We start from the raw sequence: 25,893 nt of genomic DNA, 5'->3' as shown, positions 1-25,893 counted from the left end.
TGGAGACTCTACCCAAACAGGGTTGCCTGAGTATCGGCGCGGCAGGCCCCTCCCCCAGAACACAGAAGGCAGGCTGAAAAATCAAGAAGCCCACAACCCGGGCGCCTGGGTGGCGCAGTCATTGAGCGCCTGTCTTCGGCTTAGGGCGTGATCCCGGCGTTCCGGAAAGGAGTCCCTCATCGGGCTCCTCCGCTGGGAGCCTGCTTCTTCCTCTCCCACTCCCCTGCTTCTGTTCCCTCTCTCGCTGGTTGGCTGCCACATAAATAAATAAATAAAATCTTTAAAGAAGAAGCCCACATCCCTAAGATCCCTATAAAACAAGGGGCACGGCCTGGGACCCAGTCAATAATTTGGGCTCTGGAAACCCCGCAACCTCTCTTCATCAGAATGACAAGAAGGAGAAGCCCCCCCCAGCAAAGAAAAGACAGTGAGTCTGTGGCCTCTGCCACAGAAATAATGGATATGGATGTAACCAAATTATCAGAAATGGAATTCAGAGTAACGATGGTCAAAATGATGAGTAGAATTGACAAAACTATTAACAAAAAGGTTACTGAGAATATAGAATGCCTAAGGACAGAAATGAGAGCGCATCTGATAGAAATTAAAAATTCTATGAGCCAAATGCAGGCAAAACTAGAGGCTCTGACGGCCAGGGTCGCAGAAGCAGAGGAACGGGTTAGTGAATTGGAGGATGGGTTAATAGAGGAAAAAATGAAAATAGAAGATGGTCTTAAAAAAATCCACGCCCACGAATGTAGGTTACGGGAGATTACTGACTCAATGAAACGATCCAATGTTAGAATCATCGGCATCCCCGAGGGGGTGGAGAAAAACAGAGGTCTAGAAGAGATATTTGAACAAATTGTAGCTGAAAACTTCCCTAATCTAGCAAGGGAAACAAACATTCGTGTCCAAGAGGCAGAGAGGACCCCTCCCAAGCTCAACCACGACAAACCTACGCCACGTCACGTCATAGTGCAATTCGCAAATATTAGATGCAAGGATACAGTATTGAAAGCGGCCAGGGCAAAGAAATTTCTCACGTACCAAGGCAAAAGCATCAGAATTACGTCAGACCTGTCTACACAGACCTGGAATGAGAGAAAGGGTTGGGGGAGCATATTTAAAGCTCTTTCAGAGAAAAACATGCAGCCAAGGATCCTTTATCCAGCAAGGCTGTCATTCAGAATTGATGGAGAAATAAAGACATTTCAGAATCGCCAGTCACTAACCAATTTTGTAACCACGAAACCAGCCCTACAGGAGATATTACGGGGGGTTCTATAAAAGTAAAAAGGCCCCAAGAGTGATACAGAACAGAAAGTCACAGCCAATACAAACAAAGACTTTACTGGCAACATGGCAACATTAAAATCATATCTCTCAGTAATCAGTCTTAATGTAAATGGTTTGAACCATCCCATAAAACGCCACAGGGTTGCAGATTGGATAAAAAGAAATGACCCATCCATTTGCTGTCTACAAGAGACTCATTTCGAACCCAAAGATGCATTCAGACTGAGAGTAAGGGGATGGAGTACCATCTTTCACGCAAATGGACCTCAAAAGAAAGCTGGGGTAGCAATTCTCATATCAGATAAATTGGATTTTAAACTACAGACTATAGTTAGAGATGCAGAAGGGCACTATATTATTCTTAAGGGAAGTATTCAACAAGTGGATATGACAATTATAAATATATATGCCCCCAACAGGGGAGCAGCAAGATACACAAGCCAACTCTTAACCAGAATAAAGAGACATATAAATAAAAATACATTAATAGTAGGGGACCTCAACACTCCACTCTCAGAAATAGACAGAACACCCTGGCAAAAACTAAGCAAAGAATCAAAGGCTTTGAATGCCATACTCGACGAGTTGGACCTCATAGATATATATAGAACACTACACCCCAGAACCAAAGAATACTCATTCTATTCTAATGCCCATGGAACATTCTCAAGAATAGACCATGTTCTGGGACACAAAACAGGTCTCAACCGATACCAAAAGATTGAAATTATCCCCTGCATATTCTCAGACCACAACGCTCTGAAATTGGAACTCAACCACAAGGAAAAATTTGGAAGAAACTCAAACACTTGGAGACTAAGAACCATCCTGCTCAGGAATGACTCGATAAACCAGGAAATCAAAAATCAAATTAAACAATTTATGGAGACCAATGAGAATGAAAATACAACAGTCCAAAACCTATGGGATACTGCAAAGGCAGTCCTAAGGGGGAAATACATAGCCATCCAAGCCTCACTCAAAAGAATAGAAAAATCTAAAATGCAGTTTTTATATTCTCACCTCAAGAAGCTGGAACAGCAACAGAGGGACAGGCCTAATCCACGCACGAGGAAGCAGTTGACCAAAATTAGAGCTGAAATCAATCAAGCAGAAACCAGAAGTACAGTAGAGCAGATCAACAGGACTAGAAGCTGGTTCTTTGAGAGAATCAATAAAATTGACAGACCACTGGCAAGACTTATCCAAAAGAAAAGAGAAAGGACCCAGATTATTAAAATTATGAATGAAAAAGGAGAGGTCACGACGAACACCATTGAAATTGGAAGGATTATTAGAAATTTTTATCAACAGCTATATGCCAATAAACTAAGCAATCTGGAAGAGATGGAATCCTTCCTGGAAACCTATAAACTACCAAGATTGAAACCGGAAGAAATTGATTCCTTAAACAGGCCAATTAATTATGAAGAAATTGAGTCAGTGATAAACAACCTTCCAAATAACAAAACTCCAGGCCCGGACGGTTTTCCTGGGGAATTCTACCAAACATTCAAAGAAGAAATAATACCTATTCTCCTAAAGCTATTTCAAAAAATAGAAACAGAAGGAAAGCTACCAAACTCATTCTATGAGGCCAATATTACCTTGATCCCCAAACCAGGCAAAGACCCCCTCAAAAAGGAGAATTACAGACCGATTTCCCTAATGAATATGGACGCCAAAATCCTCAACAAGATACTTGCTAATAGAATCCAACAGTACATTAAAAGGATTATCCATCACGATCAAGTGGGATTCATACCTGGGATGCAAGCGTGGTTCAATATTCGCAAATCAATCAGCGTGATACATCATATCAACAAGAAAAGACTCAGGAACCATATGATCCTCTCAATCGATGCCGAAAAAGCATTTGACAAAATACAGCATCCTTTCCTGATTAAAACCCTTCAGAGTGTAGGAATAGAAGGTACATTTCTCAATCTCATAAAAGCCATCTATGAAAAGCCTACTGCAAATATTATTCTCAATGGGGAAAAGCTGGAAGCCTTTCCCTTAAGATCAGGAACACGACAAGGATGCCCACTCTCGCCACTATTATTCAACATAGTACTAGAAGTCCTTGCAACAGCAATCAGACGACAAAAAGGGATCAAAGGTATTCAAATTGGCAAAGAAGAAGTCAAAATGTCTCTCTTTGCAGATGACATGATACTCTATATGGAAAACCCAAAAGAAGCCACTCCCAAACTATTAGAAGTTATAGAGCAATTCAGTAACGTGGCAGGATACAAAATAAATGCTCAGAAATCAGTTGCATTTCTATACACGAATAACGAGACCGAAGAAAGAGAAATTAGGGAATCCATCCCATTTACAATAGCACCAAAAACCATACGTTACCTTGGAATTAACTTAACCAGAGACGTAAAGGACCTATATTCTAGAAACTATAAATCACTCTTGAAAGACATTGAGGAAGACATAAAAAGATGGAAAGATATTCCATGCTCATGGATCGGAAGAATTAACATAGTTAAAATGTCCATGCTACCCAGAGCAATCTACACTTTCAATGCTATCCCGATCAAAATACCGAGGACATTTTTCAAAGAACTGGAACAAACAGTCCTTAAATTTGTATGGAAACAGAAAAGGCCCCGAATCTCCAAGGAACTGTTGAAAAGGAAAAACAAAGCTGGGGGCATCACAATGCCGGATTTCGAGCTGTACTACAAAGCTGTGATCACAAAGACAGCATGGTACTGGCACAAAAACAGATACATAGACCAATGGAACAGAATAGAGAACCCAGAAATGGACCCTCGGCTATTTGGGCAACTAATATTTGATAAAGCAGGAAAAAACATCCGGTGGGAAAAAGACAATCTCTTCTATAAATGGTGCTGGGAAAATTGGACAGCTACATGCAAAAGAATGAAACTTGACCACTATCTCACACCATACACAAAAATAAACTCCAAATGGATGAAAGACCTCGATGTGAGGCAGGAATCCATCAAAATTCTAGAGGAGAACATAGGCAGCAACCTCTACGACATTGGCCAATGCAACCTTTTTCATGACACATCCCCAAAGGCAAGAGAAACAAAAGATAAAATGAACTTATGGGACTTCATCAAGATTAAAAGCTTCTGCACAGCCAAGGAAACAGTCAGAAAAACTAAGAGGCAGCCCACGGAATGGGAGAATATATTTGCAAATGACACTACAGATAAAGGACTGGTATCCAAGATCTACAATGAACTTCTCAAACTCAATACACGAGAAACAAATAAACAAATCAAAAAATGGGCAGAAGATATGAACAGACACTTTTCCAATGAAGACATACAAATGGCTAACAGACACATGAAAAAATGTTCAAAATCATTAGCCATCAGGGAAATTCAAATCAAAACCACACTGAGATACCACCTTACGCCAGTTAGAATGGCAAAAATAGACAAGGCAAGAAACAACAATTGTTGGAGAGGATGTGGAGAAAGGGGATCCCTCCTACATTGTTGGTGGGAATGCAAGTTGGTACAGCCACTCTGGAAAACAGTGTGGAGGTCCCTTAAAAAGTTAAAAATTGAGCTACCCTATGATCCAGCCATTGCACTACTGGGTATTTACCCCAAAGATACAGATGTAGTAAAGAGAAGGGCCATATGCACAATGTTCATAGCAGCAATGTCCACAATAGCTAAATCGTGGAAGGAGCTTAGATGCCCTTCAAAAGATGACTGGATTAAGAAGTTGTGGTCCATATATACAATGGAATATTACTCAGCTATCAGAAAGAACGAGTTCTCAACATTTGCTGCAACATGGATGGCACTGGAGGAGATAATGCTAAGTGAAATAAGTCAAGCAGAGAAAGACAACTATCATATGATTTCTCTCATCTATGGAACATAAGAACTAGGATGATCGGTAGGGGAAGAAAGGGATAAAGAAAGGGGGCGTAATCAGAAGGGGGAATGAAGCATGAGAGACTATGGACTATGAGAAACAAACTGAGGGCCTCAGAGGGGAGGGGGGTGGGGGAATGGGATAGACCGGTGATGGGTAGTAAGGAGGACACGTATTGCATGGTGCACTGGGTGTTATACGCAACTAATGAATCATAGAGCCTTACATCGGAAACTGGGGATGTACTGTATGGTGACTAACGTAATATAATAAAAAATCATTAAAAAAAATTATTTCAACAAGTATTTGCTTACAAACACCCTTGTTCTAGAAAGACTTTTAAATGACTTATAAAATTACATACAAAAAAGGAAGGTAAAATAAAATACGAAAAATTCTGATCAAAATGTTGAATTAATATGAAATAGAAAAGTTCCCCTCCAATCTAAATACAGAAACACTGGATAATATGTAAATTTACAAGTATATAGCCAAGTTCAAATGCAAGAAAAAGAAATGGCCAAGTACCAAAAACAGAACACTTAAACCATACTGGTGAAAAGGTGCTAGGTTTTTAAAAATATTTAAAATTATTTCTAAAATCAGACTTATTAAATGTATAAGACTAATGTATTAAATTGACAAAGTTGCTTAATTACTTAGAAAGATGTTGCTTACTGGAAATGAAGATCTGCCTTGACAGTTGTTTAAAGTATTTGAGAAAATATGATAGGCTAAATTGAAAAATGTAGTTTGAAATACCTAAGGTACCTAAATTTGTAAGTGCTATTCATGTTTAAGGAAGATTTAATCTACTAGATTTACCAGTTAACTAAATATTAATCAAAGAAAAAGCCAAAGTCCTTATTTCCATGCAAAGACTACTAGATCTAAAATACGATCTAGTAAAAATTTTTTTTTAAAGATTTTATTTATTTATTTGACAGAGAGAGAGACAGCCAGAGAGAGAGGGAACACAAGCAGGGGGAGTGGGAGAGGAAGAAGCAGGCTCCCAGCGGAGGAGCCTGATGTGGGGCTTGATCCCAGGACTCCGGGATCACGCCCTCAGCTGAAGGCAGATACTTAACGACTGAGCCACGCAGGCGCCCCCAATCTAGTAAAATTTTTAAGTTAAATTCAAATGCTTAGGAAAAACATTTTGAAAATTACAACTTTAATAAACTTTTATAAATTTAATAAATAAACATTTAAAAATTACAACTAGTTAAAACAAACTAAAAGTATTACTTTTCAAGAACAAATGTCTACCTCAGATACTAAAAACACCCTTTGACAAGGATTCCCACTGTCAGTGGTAGTATTCAACATTGAACTAGAGATTCTGCCAAAGGATAAATAAAACAGAAAAAGAATTGGGGCGCCTGGGTGGCGCAGTCGTTAAGCGTCTGCCTTCGGCTCAGGACGTGATCCCGGCGTTCCGGGATCGAGCCCCACATCAGGCTCCTCCACTGGGAGCCTGCTTCTTACTCTCCCACTCCCCCTGCTTGTGTTCCCTCTCTCGCTGGCTGCCTCTCTCTAATAAATAAATAAATCTTAAAAAAAAAGAAAAAAACAGAAAAAGAAAATAAGATGGATAAGAATTTAAAACAAAAAAACAAAATTGTTATTTGTAGGCAATATGATTATCTACATAGAAAATTCAAGATAATTTGGATGGGGTGCTTGGCTGGTCAGTGGTAGAATGTGACTCTCCATCTCAGGGTCACAAGTTCAAGCCCTACATTGGGTGTAGAGCTTACTTTTAAAAAAATCATCATAATCATCATCATCATCTGGATAATATATGTGGAAAATGTAATCTTAATATATATATTCACACAACATTAAAAAATCATAAGAACCATAGGGGTAATGTCAAATAAAAATTTGTAAAATCTTTGTGAACAAGATTGGTTAAAAGAAGAAGGGACTATGCTTCTAGCCATTAAGATTTATTATAGAGTGTTAGTAATTAAAATAGTGGTACTGGCACAAGGTGAGACAAAGAGATCGATGGAACAAAACAGAGTCCAGAAATAGACTCTAGTTTTTATGGGAATTTGGTATATGAAAATGAGGGCATTTTCTTAGGAAAAGGAGTAAGTATTCATAATTTGTGCCAGGATAACATACTATCCATACTGTAAAAAATAAACATCTGTCTTTATTCCATGCCAAACACAAAAATAAATTCCAGCTGGACTCAACACCTAAACAACACCTAAACAAAAATCTTTAACTGCTTTTGTAGAAAATATAGACTACGTTTCAGACTTTGGGTATGAAAGATTTCATAATAAACAAGACAACTTACAAACAGGAAAAGTAATAAGAACTATATTAAAATTAAAACTTCTATGCACCAGAAGATACCACTGACAAAGTCAAAAAAAAGCAACATATATAGAAGATTAGCATCTGAATTACAAAAACTCCTAAAAACTGTTAAGAAAAAGCTCAATAAAGGGACAAAGATATGAATAGTAGTTAACAGATGAGAAAATATGAATACCCAAGAGCCAAAAAGATACTCAACTTCAGGAAATACCATGCAATCTGGAAAATGTAAATTAAAACAATGAAAAATTATTTCACACCCATAAGACAAAAACTTTAAAAAAAAAACTGCCAATATTTGGCAAAGATGTGAGGAGATGGAAATTTCCACGAATGACTGGTGGGAGTGTAAACTGGTGTAAAATTTTGGAAGACAATTTGAAAACTGTGATGCTATATACACCCTATTACTCAGCAATTCTACTTCTCAGTATTTATGAATGAAGCCTAGAAAAAATGGAGATATATATATAGTGATGCTCACCGTAGCCTTGCTTGCAATAGGGAAAAATGAAAAAATAACCTAACTATATATTAGCAAGGGAATGGATAAATTGTGTCATATTCATAAAATGAAACATAATATGGCAGCTAAATAAAAAAATTATATCCACATTTAGCAACATGGATAAGCTTTGAAAATATATTGTTCAGTGAAAAAAGCAAGTTATAGAATGACAAGTATTATAAGTTGTCTTTCATATAAAATCTTTTTAAAACATGAAAACAATATATTATGGTGCTAAGGACACTTCTACACACATGTAATTTTTTATTCCATCAAAAAAAAAGCAAATGAAGCAAAATATTAACATCTGAACAAAAGTTACAAAAGAGTATTTATTACTCTTATTTTTCTTTTTGTCTGAAATATTTAATATTTTTTTAAATGACAAAATTTTAATATCTTACCTATATATGTATATATTCACATAAAATATGTATATATTCACATAAAATATTCACACAAAATTTTAATATCTTACCTATATATGTATATATTCACACTAAAATATGTGGGTAAGAAAAACAAAAGTAGAAAAATAAGAATGAAACCAGCAATGAGATCAGTTTCTAAAACGTATGTCATAAATTGTACATACATGTTAGAACTAGCTTATAAATCTTTCAATAAGGGCAAAATAAATACATATTAAATGATTTTATTTTGTTTTTTAAAATATATTAAAATATGCCAGAAATATTGGAGATTAAGACATTCAAAGCACATCACAGTAAATTGGGAGACACTAAAGACAAAAGAACTGGAAAAAATACTGAAGTGTGAACTTGATATAAGTGTTTCATTCATTTATTGAAGAAAGAAAGTAACACACACAGAAAAGAGAAAAACTGTATTCTGAGAACAGTATATATGACAGTATTTCAGAAAATAGCCTTTTTAAAGGCTGAAAAAAATAGAATTCAAATCTATATTGTTAGGGACATCTTAAAAATAAAATCTAAAGATTCAAATTGAAAAGTCTCTATGATTCATCTGGGCAACACACACACTTACATATACACACCCAAGGTATATACATAACACTTGGTTGATGAGCTATTTTCCAACAAACCAAAATTAAAAAAAACCAAGTTAAGCACTTGGGAGGCAAAACTTGAATATTTAAAGTTTTCATTACAGAAAAAAAACTGATAACTATGTATGGTGACATGTTAACTAGACTTATTGTGATGATCATTTCATAACACATACAACTATCAAATCATTATATTGTACACCTGAAACTAATATAATGTTATATGTCAATTATACATCAATAAAAAAAGAAAAAAGTCTTTGAATAAATCATCTGAGAAAGTAACCATAGGCCTTCCTTTACTTATTATCTAAAGATTCATAAGGAATATATATTTCTCTTTCAATTACAAAATTAATTTCTGAAAAAGAAAAAAAGCCCTTTCACTGCTGAGACTCTCCTTCTCCATCCCTCTATTTCCTTATCTTTTCTTTTGTTCCATGAAATGGGAGTGATTTTGTGATAGTAATGCACAACAGCAATCACAAATTAGTATCTAATTTAATTACCTTTATAGCCTTTTACAAATATAAATCAGTAAGAGGTAATGAACAGAAAATTTAAGAAATGTTATTAATCTCCTAGGTTATAGTATACATTTTACATGAATTCATAATATTGTGGGTTGTTTTTTTTTTTTAAGATTTTACTTCTTTATTTGAAAGAAAGAAAGAAAGAGCATGAGCAGAAGGAGTGGGAGAGGGACAAGCAGACTTCCCATGGAGTGGGGAGTTCATGTGGGGCTAGATCTCAGTACCCCAAGATCATGACCTAAGTGGAAGTCAGATGCTTAACTGGCTGAACCATCCAGGCACCCCTCATGATGGGCTTCTGATTAAATATGCAACTCAAGTCACATGGATGATAACACAATGAGAACTAATCCCTACTTCTTATGTTTGATGTGATCACTGTAAATGCAGGTTAAGAAGGTCAACAATTTTATCACCAATCCCTCATGGCAGGCTACCTCTAAAATCATAACGTGCAATGCAATAATCTTACTCTAATATAAAATAGTAAAATTCCATTTTCATCTATTACTTAAAAAAGAAAAAGAAAGAAAAGAAACACCAAGTAAGAATTTGGAGATAAAATTGCTTGTGTTACTAAAGAGTAGATAAGATAATTTCCTTTAAAAATTTACATTGAAGTCAGTCATCACATAAGGAGATACTTAAGGTTCAGAGGGCTTCAGTTTTCATGGTATAGAAAGATGAAACTGTTGGGGAGAAACCAAAGATGGGTTTTTGCAAACCTGTATCACCAGGAAGAAAAGTAGCAAGAAATGGCAATGTAGACAAATAACAGTGTAACCTTTTGATATTATTGATCAAAATAATTAATAATTTCAGAGCCAGCAGAAACTTAATGAAAATATAAAGTATATCTAGGCACAGACATTATACCTTTCACAAAAAATTAACTCAAAATGGATCATAAACCTATATGTAAAACACAAAACAGTAAAATATCTAGAAGATAACATAGGAGAAAATCTGGGTGACCTTGGTTTCAACAATGACTTTTCACATACAACACCAAAAAGCACAATCCATGAAAGAAAAACTGACAAGTATGCCTTCATAAAAATTTAAAAGTACTTTGCAAAGACACTGTCAAGAGAATGAAAAGACAAGCCACAGACAGGGAAATATTTGCAAAACACGTATCTGATAAAGAACTTGTGTCTAAAATATACAAACAACTCTTAAAACTCAACAATAAGAAAATGAACCACGCAACTTTAAAATGGGCAAAAGATGTGAAGAGATGCCTCCCAAAAGAAGATAAAAACAGCATATGAAAAAATGATCAATACTGTATTAGGAAATCACAAATCAAAGTAAGATATCATTGTTTACCTACAAGAATGGCTAAAATCCAAAATACGGACAACACCAAAGCTGGTGAGGATGTGGAGCAACAGGAACAGGAATTCATTGCTGATGGAAATGCAAAATAGTATGGCTACTTTGGAAGACAGTTGGGAATTTATTACAAAGCTACATGTAAGATTACCATACAACCTAGCAAGCACGCTACTAGTTATTTATTCAAATGAGTTGAAAATTTATGTCCACAAAAAACCTGAATATAAATGTATTTTATAGCAGCTTTATTCATAACTGCCAAAAACTGGAAGCAATCAAGATGTCCTTCAAAAGGTGAATAGATAATCAAACTGTGGTATATCCATACAATGAAATATTATTCAGTGATAAAGAGAAATGAGTTACCAAGCCATGAAACACATGGAGGAAACTTAAACACATATTGCTAAGTAAAAGAAGCCAGTATGAAAAGATTACATACTATATAATTCCAACATACAACATTCTGGAGAAGGCAAAACTATAGGACAGTAAAAAGATCAGTGGTTGCCAGGGGTTCCGGGAGAAGGAAGATGGCATAAACAGATGGAACACGGGAAATTTTCAGGGGTATGAAACTATTCTACATGATCCTGCAATGGTGGGTACATGACATTATGCATTTGTCAAAACCCAAAGAATGCACAACACGAGAGTGAACCCTAATGCAAATTATGGGCTTTAGTTAAAAAAAAAAAAAAAATCTACTCCAACTGCCCTCATTTCACAGATGAAGACTCCAAGGCCCAGAAAGATCAAGAGACTTGCCCAAAGTTACACAGAAAATTAAGAGCCACAGCTATAATCTGTTATTATGAATAAAGGTCTAAAAGAGGGCTGTGATGGATGTTGGAAGTCGTTTATTTAATTCAGCCCTGTTAATACTTGAGTTGGGCTACCATTAAAAGTTAGACCTTGAGGCTTTCTGACAGTGTGAGACATCAAACACAGTAAGGGTACAAAGAATAAAGAATTCAGCTTAAGTTTTGATTCTTTCATTTTAGATACAAGTGTAAATAAAAGGCTAAACAACAGGGGCCACTGAGATGGGACCTCAAGAAGGCAGAAAGCCTTTCTTTGGGGAAGGCAGAAATATGAACATTTGAGCTCTAACTTGGTATTTAAGCTCTATTGTTGGTACCCCCTCCCACAAAAAAAATTCTGTCATGAGAAAAAAGCCACTGCTTTTTTTCTGAATGCCGCCCTTTTTGGGGGCAAGGGATAGACTGTAAAGAAGTTAAGAACATGAGTTTTGTCAGGAGGCAGACAGGCAAGGTTTCCACTTCCGGCCCTGCCATTTACTAGTTTGTTTTGAGACTAGTTATTTAAACTCTCTGGGCCTCAGCTTACTTATCTGTAAAAATGCGGATAATAATATCTACTTCATAGAGTTATTGGAAAGAAAATCCATATAAATCACCGGCATAATACAGGCACAGAGTAAACACACTGTGAATATTAACTATTGATAACAGCAATTACAACTATTAGATTTTACATATGTGTATGTGTATTAAGTATATGTCTCAAAAGTTTTTAAATTAGATAGGACATAGGAAAACAAATATACAAACAGAGGAAATGGTGCCAAACACTTAAGCGCATTACACACATTATTTTATGGAATCTTCTTAAGCCTGCGAGGTAGAGTCAGCCAATGGGTCAAGTATTCGAGGAGCATCTACCATGTGTGAATCACTGTTTGAGGCACTGAGAGTATAGTAGTAAACAAGACAGGGTCCTTCATACAGAAGAACACAAAATAAGCATAAAACAAATAAATATGTTCAAGTGGATAAATGAATTGCTGTGATGAAGATTAGAAAGGATACTAGGTGGTCTGCTTTAGCTAGAATGGTCAGGTAAAACCTCTCTGAAGATAGGGATTTTGAGATGAGTCTAAAACAGTGAGGAAGGCAGTCATGTGAAAATCTTAGGTAAGAGCATTGTGAGTAGAAAAAAACAGAATATGTAAGGATCTTAAATTTGGTATATTCAAAGATCAGAAATGGATAATAACATGTTCTGTATTTTATAAAGAAAATGGGGTTTTAGAAAGATTAGCAATCTGTATAAGGTAAATGGCAGAGGTAAGAATTTAAATGCCTAACTTCAAAGTCAGTGGTCTCATGGAATTGCTATGCTGCTTCTCCCCAAAGTTAGCAAAACATCTCAATCTGTTCTCAGCTATGGAACAGTCCTATTTCCCAATCTTCTGAATGTACTTATGAAAATTTACCAACTGAAAGCAGTTCTTCTAAATTCAATAACATCTGTTTACTTTATTTGTTATATCAAAAATAAGGCAGACAATATGAAACTAAGAACTCTAAATTAAACAGTGTAAAACTGTATCATATTAAATAAAAGTTTATGTGAGTGGTAATTATATTTCCCTGAACTATACAATCTTTAGAAGTTTCACATCGTATAGATATGTTATTGATGAAATATGGTGTTTTTAGTAATTTTTAGAATAAAGCTGGACATGGAGTCCTTGTTCAGAAATATAATTTTATTCTATTTTCTAAGAAAAGTAATTGCCATATTTTTACTGTTTATAACTTTTCCCAAGAAGCTTAAAACATAAAATATTATTAAAATAAATTGTAAATTTGAGAAAAATGAGGTATAATTCAAGGATCTCATTATAAAATCTTAAAAAATGTTGGCAATAATAGTATTATTGGAAAATAGCACTCTTCAGTTCAACTACAAAGCACTTTATAAACATTTCATTAATCTCAATCAAACTGAAGGACAAATATTACTTTACATAAAGATGATCACTTTATTTATTTATTTATTTTGAGAGAGAGAGAGCAAGCGTGGTGGGGGGTGGGGGACAGAGGGGCAGAGGGAGAGGGAAAGAAAGAATCTTAAGCAAGCTCCATACCCAGCGTGGAGTCCAATACAGGGCTCGATCTCATGACCCTGAGATCATGACTTGAACTGAAATCAAGAGTGGGATGCTTAACCGATGAACCACCCAGGCCCCCCAAAAGATGATTATTTTAAAAATACCATTTCTTGAGTACCAATATATACCAGATGCAAATCTAAAACCTTTATATACATTATCTCATTAAATTTACACAACAATCATCGAAAAGTAGGTAATTATCCTCCTTGTACACATAAGAAAACTAAAACTATCTCATCTCTGACATGCAAAGTTAGGGAGGTTAAAAAATTGTCCAAATTCATACTCCCAGCAAAACGCAGACTTGGGATTCAAATCCAAGATTCTGGGACTCTGAGGTCCATGCTCTTCTCACTATTTGTATATATAGCTATACCTCTCAACAACAGTTAAGATTTCATATGTAAAAGTTGTCCCAAAGCAGTACTAGGTACTGTTAACTTGCATGACTTGTAAGTCCTTCAAACAAGATGATTAACATGTCCAAACCTGGACTCCGTACCTTCCTGTCCCAAGACTGGTATTTCCAGTATATTCCCTACTCTGATTAATGGAAGGAGTTAGTGTTTACCATCTGGATAGTAGTCAACCCATGACTTTTTTTTTTAATCTCTCATATCCAAATAGTCACTAAATTCTGTTGATTCTAGCTCTTAAACACCATCCTTTCTTCATTATCTCTCATATAGAACTTCAGCTACTACCCTATCTCTATGACTCACTGCTCAGCCAAGTTTCTTCAAAGAGTGAGCTATATTCCACATAGATTATATGCTTCTTAAGGGCAATTCTGAACAGAAGCTTGTTAAGTATACTGCTGTATATTTATCACCAATCAGAGTTGTCCATAGTAGGTTTTCAATAAATACTGAATAAATGAATGCAAATATCTGGCTTCCACCCCTCCAGTCCCCTGTGAATGCAATGAAAAAGGTCACTGATGAATTTCTGATATAAAAACTGTGTTGTCTTCTTTAATAAATAAAATCCAGATCCTCTGAGGTTGATGATGAAAGGAAAATCTCCACATGCAGAAGGACAACTTATTGAGTTCTAATTATTGTCCTCAATATTCACTTTCCCCTTGGAGATCTTTTTAGTGCTGTCCCTCCCCACTGGCATTCACAGGGAGAATGGTGCTGTTCCCCCTATAATGCTCTTTCCTAGTTAGATCTATGATCATACGACTCCTTCCCTTCTATATTTTGATACAGTAAATATAAAGTTATAAAATTTAAATAAGACTTTACTTAGGCTAGAGAATAATAAAAGAGAGCACAGATAATAAAAGGTAACCAGGTAGCAAATCTTCAAAGTTAGGATTTTCTCTCTGGGGCTTTTAAGCCCCATTCTATCCTAGTTACTGAGCTATCTTCAACTGGTTAGCACTCTTTTAACACCCACCACTCAAGAATCCATGCCTACCATATCCCCTCCTTAAAGACTAAACCTAGGAAATCCCAGAGAGATGCAGAGTTTACCCGTGCCCACTTACTTAAATCCTTTTATCGGAGTTGTAGCTTCCTGAGCTGGAACCTACCTTTTGGCATAAGCTGAACAAGAGAAATGCCAGCCCTTTAGGAAAGACTCTCCTATCCCCAGGGGGCAACATGTTTTTACCCTATAGGCCACCCCAAGTCAATCAATCTTTATCTCAACACAGCATAGTAATTCAATATTAATATGGGAATATATGCCAGATGCATATATCATACTTCAACAGGGGCTACTAGTTGTCAACCCATCTAGAAACTTCAGCTTTCTAGACCTGTTAGCATTGTGCATACTGACTAATCATTCCTTCTGAAATTTTCAAATCTCTTGGTTACCCATCTGCTGGTTTCCTGGTTATTTTCTTCTTTTCTAGTTAGTTTCAGACTACCCTGGCTGATTTCTGAGTCTGCATTCTCTCCACAGCCAAGTGTATTCACTCCCATGGTTATAGTATAATGCTAACATAGTGGTTAAGTTTTGGGTCAATTCTACATTTTTAGCTATGTAAGCATAAAATAATTTATATGCAAAGCATTCAACAGAGTGCCTAAAACACAGTAAGCACTTAGATATGGTAGCTTAAAAGCAAAATAAAACAAAATATTCCAATAGACTTATAGTTTCCAAATATATATCTCTAGCTTAGACCTTGCTATTCAGCTTAAGACCAATGTACTTCCGTATGAAATGTGGGGACTAGGAAAACTTGGAAATAAGATTACTCTCTGAGAGCTGAACTATAAATCAGTATATAATGGACTAAAGCAGATGCAAAATTAGCTTACAGAGTCAGAGACTAGGCTACAATATAAATGTTTTAACAGGGATGCCTGAGAGGTTCAGTCGGTTGAGCGTCTGCCATTGGCTCAGATCATGATCCCAGAGTCCTGGGACTGAGTCCTGCATCTGGCTCCTTGCTCAGCGGGGAGCTGCTTCTCCCTCTGCCTGCTGCTCCCCTGCTTGTGTGCTCTCTCTCTCTCTCTCTGACAAAATCTTAAAAAAAAAATAAATGTTTTAACATATTTAACATATGTTTTTATTAAAGAGAAGAGTTGGGAATGGAAAAAGAAAAAAACCAACTCAGAGAAAAAGAAATGGAGGTAATTAAAGCTCTACTGTGTTGGTTCTCACAGTTAAATGCTATTAAGTACCACAACATGTACCTAACTTCCTTTGTTCTGAATCCAAGTTTCTAAGCAATCTGAAGATTTTTCATGTAATTTTATTACAGAGAAAACTCCTTGGTCAGAGAATCTATACGCTATCTACTTGGCAACTATCTCAAAATATACTAATAAACTGGCATCCTGATAAATCCATCAGTCACTCACACACACGCACACACACACACGTACACAATCTCCACATCTCACAAAATCTTGTACACTTGTGCAAGATTGTGTTTCTAAGCCCACAAGACTTAGGAGTACTGCTTCTTTATGGTAAATTCATCAATGAATTTCATGATAAAGGCCTCGTAGAGACCCGGCCAGTCAGCTTTTTCCTTGATTAAAGCACTCTTCATTTAAAGCAGCTACTCCTTGGGGTACCTGGGTGGCTCAGTCGGTTAAGCCCCTGTGTCTCAGGCTCCCTGCTCAGCAGAGAGTCTGCCCCTCTTCCCAACTTGTGCACACACAAATATATAAATAAAATCTTTAAAAAAAAAGACATATTTTCTAAAATGTTTTCATTATAATAATTATCTTGTGTTTTGCTACCAATTATCTTGTGTTTTTGTTAACAATAGGTAAATATGCAATACCTTTGAAAATTCTGTGACATTCCATTTTTCTTCCATTCATCCATCAAATATGTACTAAGTTCATACTAGATGCCAAGCACAGTACCCAGAGCAGCAGATCATGAGCAAAATTCAGCACAGTTGCTGCTCTTCTGTGCTTAAGCTTTAGAAGGAAACACACACTGGGGCACCGGAGTGGCTCAGTTGGTTAAGCATCCAACTCTTGATTTCAGTGCAGGTCATGATCTCAGGGTCATGAGATCAAGCCCCACGTTGTGCTCCACCCTGGGTGTGAAGTCTGCTTGGGATTCTCTCTCTCTCTCTCTCCTTCTGCTCCTCCCCCGCCCCCTTGCACTCCATCTCTCTCAAATAATAGATAAATTTTTAAAAAGAAGCAGGCACACTTTCATAAAATTATCACAGACCATTATAAAACTACATTTGTAACTTATTAGCAAGTAGAGAGCTATGGTAAAATTAGAGTGTATTTATAATACGGACATTTAATCAGATCAGGGAAACTGAGAAAGTGGTATTTGAGCTCAGATCTATAGGAAGGGGAATCAAAGACAGGCTAAAAAAGTCTGGACAAAGAAAACAGTACAAAGGTACTGCATCTACACTCACTGTCTCACTGTCTCCAGTTCTTCTCCCATTCTATCTTAAAGACTTTTATACTCTTTACTCCAGAAAACTGCTCTCAACATTCTCAGTGACCTCCATATTACTAAATATAGTGGGCAGTTATCAATCCTTATCTCACTTGATCCAGAGCAGCACTTCACATACTTAGTACTCCTTCCTCTTCAACCACTTTCACTTGGCTTTTAGGACACCACACTCTGTGGGTTCTCCTCTGTGTTCACTGGCTGCTCCTGCACAGTCCCCTTTGCAGATGACTCCAGAGTGACCCAAACTCTATAGAGTGCCTCTTTTTGTGATACCAACTATTCTCAAGCTTTAACTGCTATTAAAACACTGCTATGAAATCCAATTATTCTATCTACAGCCAGGTCCTCCATCTCATCTCTATACTCATTTACCCAACTTGCCAATTCCACACTTCTACTTGAACATCTCAGAGACATCTCAAACTTCACATGGCCAAACAAAACTCTTAATTTCCACTTCCTTATCTCCGTACCCAAATCTGGAAACTTTCCCACAACATTAAATGGCAATTCCTTACTTCTCGTTGTTTAGCCTAAAAACTTTGGAGTCATCTTTGACTCCTATACTCTCATGCCTCATGAGAGTAAAACTTGTTGGCTAAACGATCGTTAATAGATCCAGACTGTGGGCCTCTTCCCACTGCCTCCACTGTTAGCACCCTGGTCCAAGCTACCACTATCATCTCTCACCTGGAGCATTACTTTAGCTTCCTAACTAGTGTTTCTGCTTCTACACTTGCTTTCCCCTGGTCTATGCTCAACACAATTTCAAAGAAGTAATCATTTTAAAAAGTCAGATCATGCAACTGATCTGCTCAAAGCCCTCCAATGGCTTCCTATTTCAATTAAAAAGTCAAAGTCCTTTCAATAATCTATGTGACCTCCTTTCTCTGTGACCTCATGCTATTCTCCTCCCCTGCATTCATTGTGCTCCAGCTACATTGCTATTTCTTTGCTCCTGCCCACAGGCCTTTGTATTGGCTGTTCTCTTCACAGGAATGTTCTTCCTCAAAGTATCTGCACAGCTTATTCCTCCTCCTACTTCGGATCCCTTCAAATGTCCCCTTTTCTGACCACCTTATTTAAAAGTGAACTTGCCCCCCACAATCTGGCACTTCCTAGTCCCCTTGTTGGTTGCCTCTTGTTTTTCTCCACCACATTTGCCTTCGTTTACCACATATATTACATATTTATTATCTATCTCCCCTTAATAGATGCAAATTCTATGCATCTAGGGACTTTTGTACAGTTGACCTTTGAACAACATGGGGGTTAGGAGTGCCAACTCCCACCAGGAAGTAAAAAAATCCCACAACTTTTAATCCATATAACTTTTGATGCCCCCCCAACTTAACTACTAAAAGCCTATTGTTGACCAGAAGCCTTATGGATAACATAAATGACTGATTAACACACATTCTGTATTCATCCTATATACTGTATTCTTAAAATAAAGTAAGCTAGAGAAAAGAAGATGTTATTATGAAAGCCATAAGGAAAAGAGATTTACACTACTGTCCTATATTTATCAAAAAAATGCACATGTAACTGAACCTCTGCAGTTCAAACCCATGTTGTTCAAGTGTCAATGTATATTGTGCTCAATGACATATGTGATTGTCCCATTACATAGTAGATACTCAACAGATATTTGTTGAGTGTATAAATGGATGAAGGGAATATGAGAACCAGTGACTGAAGAAAGATCTGTATGGCTGAAGCAGAGATAGGTGGAGAGTGATAGGTATACTAAGTGAGGTTGGAGAGGTGGGAAGGGACAAAATGATATTAGGCATTACAAAGAAGTTTTGCCTTAAGAATAGGGAGACAGCAATGAATGATTTTAAGAGAAAAATCTGGTCAGATTTGCATTTCAAAAAGATCATTATGGCTCCAGTGTGGAGAACTAAAGGAGAAATGCCAGTGAATAATCCCTATTGCGACAGTCTTGGCAACAGATTATGGCAGTTTGGAAAAGACTGTGCTTGTGCAGACGGTGGGAAAAGGATGGATTTGGAGGATATTTGGGAGATGAGATTGATAGGACTTGGTAATAACTGGGTATATAGAGGCCTTCATATAGAGGTATGAAGGACAGGAAGAAATCAATAATGCGTAGTTTTCAAATTTTCACGAGTGGATGGAAGGACCATTAAATGAAATAGGGAACACTGGAAAAGAATCAGACTCATTACAGATAACCATGCATTTGGTTTTAGGCATGTTGAACTTGAGGTGCTTTAGAGATATCAAAAAAGAAATATCAAGGAAATGGATATATGACAGCTGAAAAGGTAAAGGCGGATAGAGCTATACATTTAAAAGTCATAGGTGGTAGCAAAACCATGGATATGGAGGGGATCATATTCAACTATGGAGTAAAAAGGGGACCTAGATTTAAGAAACTCCCCTACCCTTTGTGCGTTGGACAAAGGAGAATGAGCCCAAAAATGGACAAAAAAGGAATGTCTTTTTTATTTTTTGATATCATCCTCATAAGAAGTTCACATTTTAAAAAAATTCTGTTTTAAACCAGTAGCATACAATATAGCAAGGTTTTCCAAATTAGACCAACTCATCGAAACTAAATCTGTTCAAGGACAGGTCACTTTCAGAAACTATCTGGAAAATTCACAGTACTTGTCTCTTTGCAGCTTCAAAGTACATCCATACACAAAGTTATCCCTCCCAAAATATAGGTGATTTGGCTTACTGAAGTTTCCTCAAAGTTCCATACCACTCTCACTTCTGGGCCTCACCTTATGCTGTTCTTTTAGCCCTCTTTGGGATGAAGATTTCCCTGACTTTCCAAGATTAAGCTAGTGATCTTCTTTCTAGCCATTCCAGACAGCCAGATATCATATTGCACTGTAATTGTGTGTTTAACCATTAGAATGTATAACTAGATGGGTCTGTGTCTTTTTCACTGTTGTATACTCAGTACCTCGCAAGGCTAAATTTTTATCTTTTTAATTTATTTTATTTTTAAAACTTTTTATTTAAGTAATCTCTACACCCCACATGGGGCTGGAACTCACCACCCAGAGATCAGCGTTGCATGCTCTTCTGAGCCACCCAGGTGCCCCATGACTCAATTTTTAGAAACGCATCTACTTCACAATGTAAAGAATTAAAATCTAATTTGGTTCTCGGTCCACTGACTGCCTTTCACACCTTGACTTTTCTCAAGAGAAATGACTTTTTAATTTTTAAACCAACCGAATCTTCTAAATATACCAAATTTTGGAGATTTTTATAGGTCCCTTTTCATATAGTATCCTTAAAGCCTGCAAACATTCATATCTAGGAATACCGGGTATTCTTTTCCCCTTAGTCTGATACAAAATGTATTTAACAACTCTCTTTCAGAACCCTGAGTGGGATTTCATTTGAGCGCATAAAACACAGAACACCCCTCTGCAAAGGCAAACAAAAGTGCAATTGCACAGGGATACCTAATTTCGCGCGCGCGAGTCCACCTGAAAGCAGAAGCAGAGACCGCAACAAGATGCACCGGTTTCCACAGCATCCCTCTTGCCCGGCCTTTGGCTGCTCCCAAGACCCTTGGGATCGCAATCATTCCTCGCGCCTTAATGCGCCCTGGGCCTGCGGCATCCGCACTACTACTTCCCACGCAGATCACTGGACATTATCCCTGGACTAATGAGGACAGCTCTAGATAGCTTGGTCTCCAAAATCCCTGAGGAAATGGAAGAAGGAAAAAATCTTGTCAAAGAAAAATTGGCAGCCAAACCTTCAGCGCTCACCAATTCGACGCTATCAACCTCCTTCCGCGCTAACCGTTGGCTCGAAGCGTGCTACAGGCAACGTCGCAGTGGCTCCTGGGGACTGTAGTTTCTATCGCCAACAGAACGCGCCGGTACATCAAAACTACATTTCCCAGAAGTCATTGCGAGGACGCCTGGCCTTCTTAAATCTCGGATTTGGCGTAATAAAGACACTGTCATTATCTTCGGGCTAATCTTAAATTTGGATTCAGTTTCTTCCAGGTGTGTGTTTACGCCCTCTTTCTTTGCCGTGCTTGTCTTGTCTGTAATAGTTTCAGTGTCCTTCAACTCCTTACTTTTATTTCCTCTTCTCCAGCTGGGAGAATCCAAACTGCAGGGGACGAAAAACGCCCCCGACGCAAAAATGCTCCTTAGGCGCATGCGCCCTGCTCACCATCACGCATGCGTAGCAGCCGGCTGCAGTTGGCGGCCGATCGCGGACTTGGGGTCTGGAGGTAGCCGGCCGGAGGGCGGGGCTTTTTCCAATGGCTTTGCCTCCGCGGGTCGCGTCTACTTGGGCGGGGAAGAGGGCGCTGGGGCAGGGGCGGCTCCTGGATTATGCCGGGCGGAGAAAGGGGAGGGGCTGGGGGGTGAGGACCCCATCTCCCCTCCCTGCTCCCGCCCTCTGGGCCGAGCCCCACCGATGGGGCTGGGCGAAGGGGCGGGCTCTGCGCCTCGGGCCTTGGCTTCTCTGTCAGCTCCGCGGCCCGGCCCAGCTTTCGGGGATTGTGGCCCAGCCCTGTGCCCGTCAGGTTTAGTAGGCGGTGGGCGAGGACGCAGGTATAGGAAAAGAAGTGGCGTCTGCTCGCGGATCCGGAATCTTCGGGGCCGGAGACACTTTCCTCCAACGCTGCAGTCGAGACAGCGTCTGCCAGAGGCTGCCGCAACCAAGGAGCGACTGGGTGTCCGGCCGCGGCAGCCAGTGAGCAAGGGTTTGGCTAGATTTCCCCACCAGCTCCCAGCGGGCAGCCGAGCGGTAGGGAGGAGCTGCAGAGGGCGGGGACTGGTGCCGGAGGAGGGGCGGGGCGGGAATGCTCCTGAGAACACGGTGGCTGTCCAGACAAAAAACCCCAAATGGCTGGAGTGCATTCAACTCTCACCAGCCTTTTTGGGCAGAGCACGGATTTGACAGCTCCACAACGTGAGGATATCCGCTGACCCCGCGAGAAGGAGGAGAGCACTTCCCCGAGACTGCCTGTCCAGCAAAGCCAGCGCTGTCGGGTTTCAACTTTCCAACTTTTTTTAGTCTCTGACAAGAAGACTGCCCCTTCATGTAGGAGAGGGTGAGTTCTGTCTTGTAGATGGTTGAAAGCCATTAATATAAAGACACTTCTGGTTCCAGATGTCACCCAGACATTTGTGTTTTCATGACGATTCGATTTCTCTGATTTTATTCTTACATTTCTCGTTTTAAAAATACAAATTGCTTTTGGGGACATGCTGAAGGGTAACTGAAGACGGCAAAGACAAAATCTCCAGTTGTCATGGCTGAAGGAGAGAATGAAGTGAGATGGGATGGACTGTGCAGTAGAGATTCAACTACTAGAGAGACAGCACTGGAAAACATTAAGCAAACCATTTTGAGAAAAACCGAGTATCTTCGTTCGGTGAAAGAGACACCTCTTCGGCCATCAGACGGGCTTTCAAATGCTGTTTCTTTGGATGGGTTGAATAAACTTCTTGCTCATCTGCTTATGCTTTCTAAGAGATGTCCCTTTAAAGATGTAAGAGAGAAAAGTGAATTTATTTTGAAGAGCGNNCAGGTAAGAAAACATTATAATTACAACTGTCCATCTAGTACAGTGCAGTTTTAATTGCAGTTACTCACTTTGTATTTGCTGCTAGCTGGTTATGTGAACCCATTACGAATTCATTCTACATCTTAAATTTAGAGTGGCTTGTAAGACATTGAATCTGGGGCCAAAATTGTACAAGATGAGCTAAAGTAAAAGCAGTTTTCAAATATAAGTAAAGAATTGTCTTTTTAGAGAGTTTTAGCAGAAACTTCATTCCTCTGGGGAAAATATGAGAAAGTTACAGTTAATTGCAAGTAAAGATTTGCTTTTTCTTGTATTCATTTTTACATGTTGTTAGGAATGTTTCTCATTTAAAAGCCTCTCAAATGATAAAGGATATTAAATGTTTCTTCACTTGTTCAGGATAATTGGTGAAACAATTTTCTCATGTTCTTAAAACAAAAAATCAGGGTCTTTTCTCTAAAGGCAACCTTTCTTTTTTTAAAAAAAATGAATTACATAAAATAATAAAATCTTATGTTACAAAGGAGCTAACATATTCAGATTGAAAATTTGAACCCAGGTTGAGTTAATGGTAGAAAGACTCATAGTAAACTAGTCAGTTTTCTCTGTGTTTGCCTCAATTCTTTGATTTTTCTTTTTCACATACACAACTACTTAAGTTTTCAGTGCAACAGATTAAAAATGTTAGTTTTCATCCTCTTCTGTACATGACCAATTTCTCCTCTTTTATTGGAAGATTTGTTAGAAGGGTTTTGTTTGGGCCTGTTTGTTTTTGTTTTTGTTTAGAGAAAGGTTGTTTTTAGATCCTAAGAATGGTTAGTAACACTATGCTGGTCAGTCTGAATTACTCAATCCATGTGTTTGAAGTCATTTATGAGAAGTTCTTAAAACTTATAATTCACTTGGAGATATATATATATATATATATATATATATATATATACCCAAATGCTAGGATTAATAGTTTTTCTATTTTGGTTAGTTTAAAGCAACAGAAAAGTAATCATGTCCATAAAATGAAGACTCTGTTCAAGATCTTGGAATATTTCTTTTCACAGTTTGGGAACAATTGTTACAATTCGTTTATCCAGAGTTATCAGAGAGGAATTAATTTTCTAGAAACCTGAAGTTTACCCTTTTAAGCCTTAAAAGTTATTTCTCTATTTCTTAGACTGTAGTGTCTAGAACAACCATTTTTTCCCATAATGGGGTCATCATTATGCACATCAAGTACTATTGTTTAGCTGAGGGTGGCGTGTATAGGACTACATGATCCATGTTTTTTGAATTTTTGTGTTCAATTTTTAATAGTTTTTCTGTTCCTCCCCTACTGTCAGTATACTTCACTTTGTTCTCTTCCTGAATCTTTAATTTTGCTGCTTATTTATATTCAAATGGGAAAGCAGATAACCAATTTAGTTAAGAATTATATTGAAAACAGAAGTAATTAGGCTCTGGGGAGTGCAGGGTCAAAGGACTGTGATATTATTGGTAAGTAAATGGGTACTGGAGTCAGACAGACCCGGGCTCAAATTCTCCTTTATTATGTATTGCATAACCTTGGACAAGTTAAGTTACTTGATCTCACTGAGTTTGGATTTCCACATCTATGAAATGGGAATAATAACATAGAACTGTTGTGAGAATTAAAGGAGATGTAAAGTGCCCCAGTATAAAATGAATGCTCCTCTCCTTTTCATTAAGTGAAATACATGGACTATGTGATATATATTTCAAGATTCACTCATCCTGGAAAAAAATTCAAGTGTCTCCTCCACTGTGAAGGTTTTCCATAGATTTATACTCTTTTTGGATCTCTGCATCTATTGCACTTAATTCCTGCTACTATTATAACAGGCACTCTACTTATATTGTGCCATCATCGCATGTTTATGTCTGTCACCTCGGGAGGGCCGTTAAGTTCTCAAGAGTATTGGCTAGGTCCTGGAAGCTACTAAATATCCAGTGGATGAACAAATTTTTATTTGGCTTCTTTTTATTTCTTATCAGCCTGAATAAAGTCACCAGATGAGGGAGTTTCCATCCCTACATCATTCATGCATGCCTTCATATAACAAATGTTTATTGAACCTCTGGTGAATGCCATTCTAAGAACTAAAAACCAGTGGTGAACAATTTTGACATTTTATTGGAGAGAGACAGACCATAAAGAAGTAAACAAATAATTTTAGATAGTAAGGGAAGACTTCCCTGAAGAGATGACATTTAAGCAGAGATTTGACAAATGAATAGATATGATCCAGGCAAAAATAAAATTTGTGAGAGGGACATTCCATACATAGGGAACAGTTGTGTGAAGACCTCATGGCAAGAGAGAGCAGATGAGTTCTAGGAACAGAAAGTAACACAATGCGGTTGGAGCATATTTTTGAAGGGAGAGTGAAAAGCACATTCTCTGTCAGATCTGGCTCCAATACTTTATTAGCTCTGCAATGTTGAATAAGTTGCATAATTTCTCCTTGACTCTGTTTCCTCGTCTGCAAAATGAAGATGATGCTCACAATGACAATAAAATGAAACCGTGCTTGCAACACATAGCACAGTGCCTAGTACATAAGAAAT

At 37.7% G+C, this 25,893-nt stretch overlaps 1 protein-coding gene across 5 annotated transcripts in view; it reads right to left on the bottom strand.

Moving 5' to 3' along the window:
• The window catches only part of CEP57L1 (centrosomal protein 57 like 1), a 75,942-nt gene extending 53,876 nt beyond the window's left edge, over positions 1 to 22,066 (bottom strand). The window contains exons 1-2 of one of the 5 annotated variants that reach the window (XM_040627610.1): positions 21,945 to 22,066; positions 21,218 to 21,462 (exon numbers count right to left, since the gene is read on the bottom strand). The gene's annotated coding sequence lies outside the window, so the exon portion shown is untranslated. The other 4 variants (XM_008706238.2, XM_040627611.1, XM_008706242.2 and 1 more) reach the window with 4 other exon arrangements.
• Positions 22,067 to 25,893: the final 3,827 nt, after the last annotated feature.

The sequence above is a fragment of the Ursus maritimus genome, unplaced genomic scaffold (genome assembly GCF_017311325.1).
Source record: "Ursus maritimus isolate PB19 unplaced genomic scaffold, ASM1731132v1 scaffold_13, whole genome shotgun sequence".
In the NCBI taxonomy this organism is placed as follows: domain Eukaryota; kingdom Metazoa; phylum Chordata; class Mammalia; order Carnivora; family Ursidae; genus Ursus; species Ursus maritimus.
Note: the sequence above shows the minus strand (reverse complement) of the source record. Positions and strands in the feature narration are given on the sequence as shown.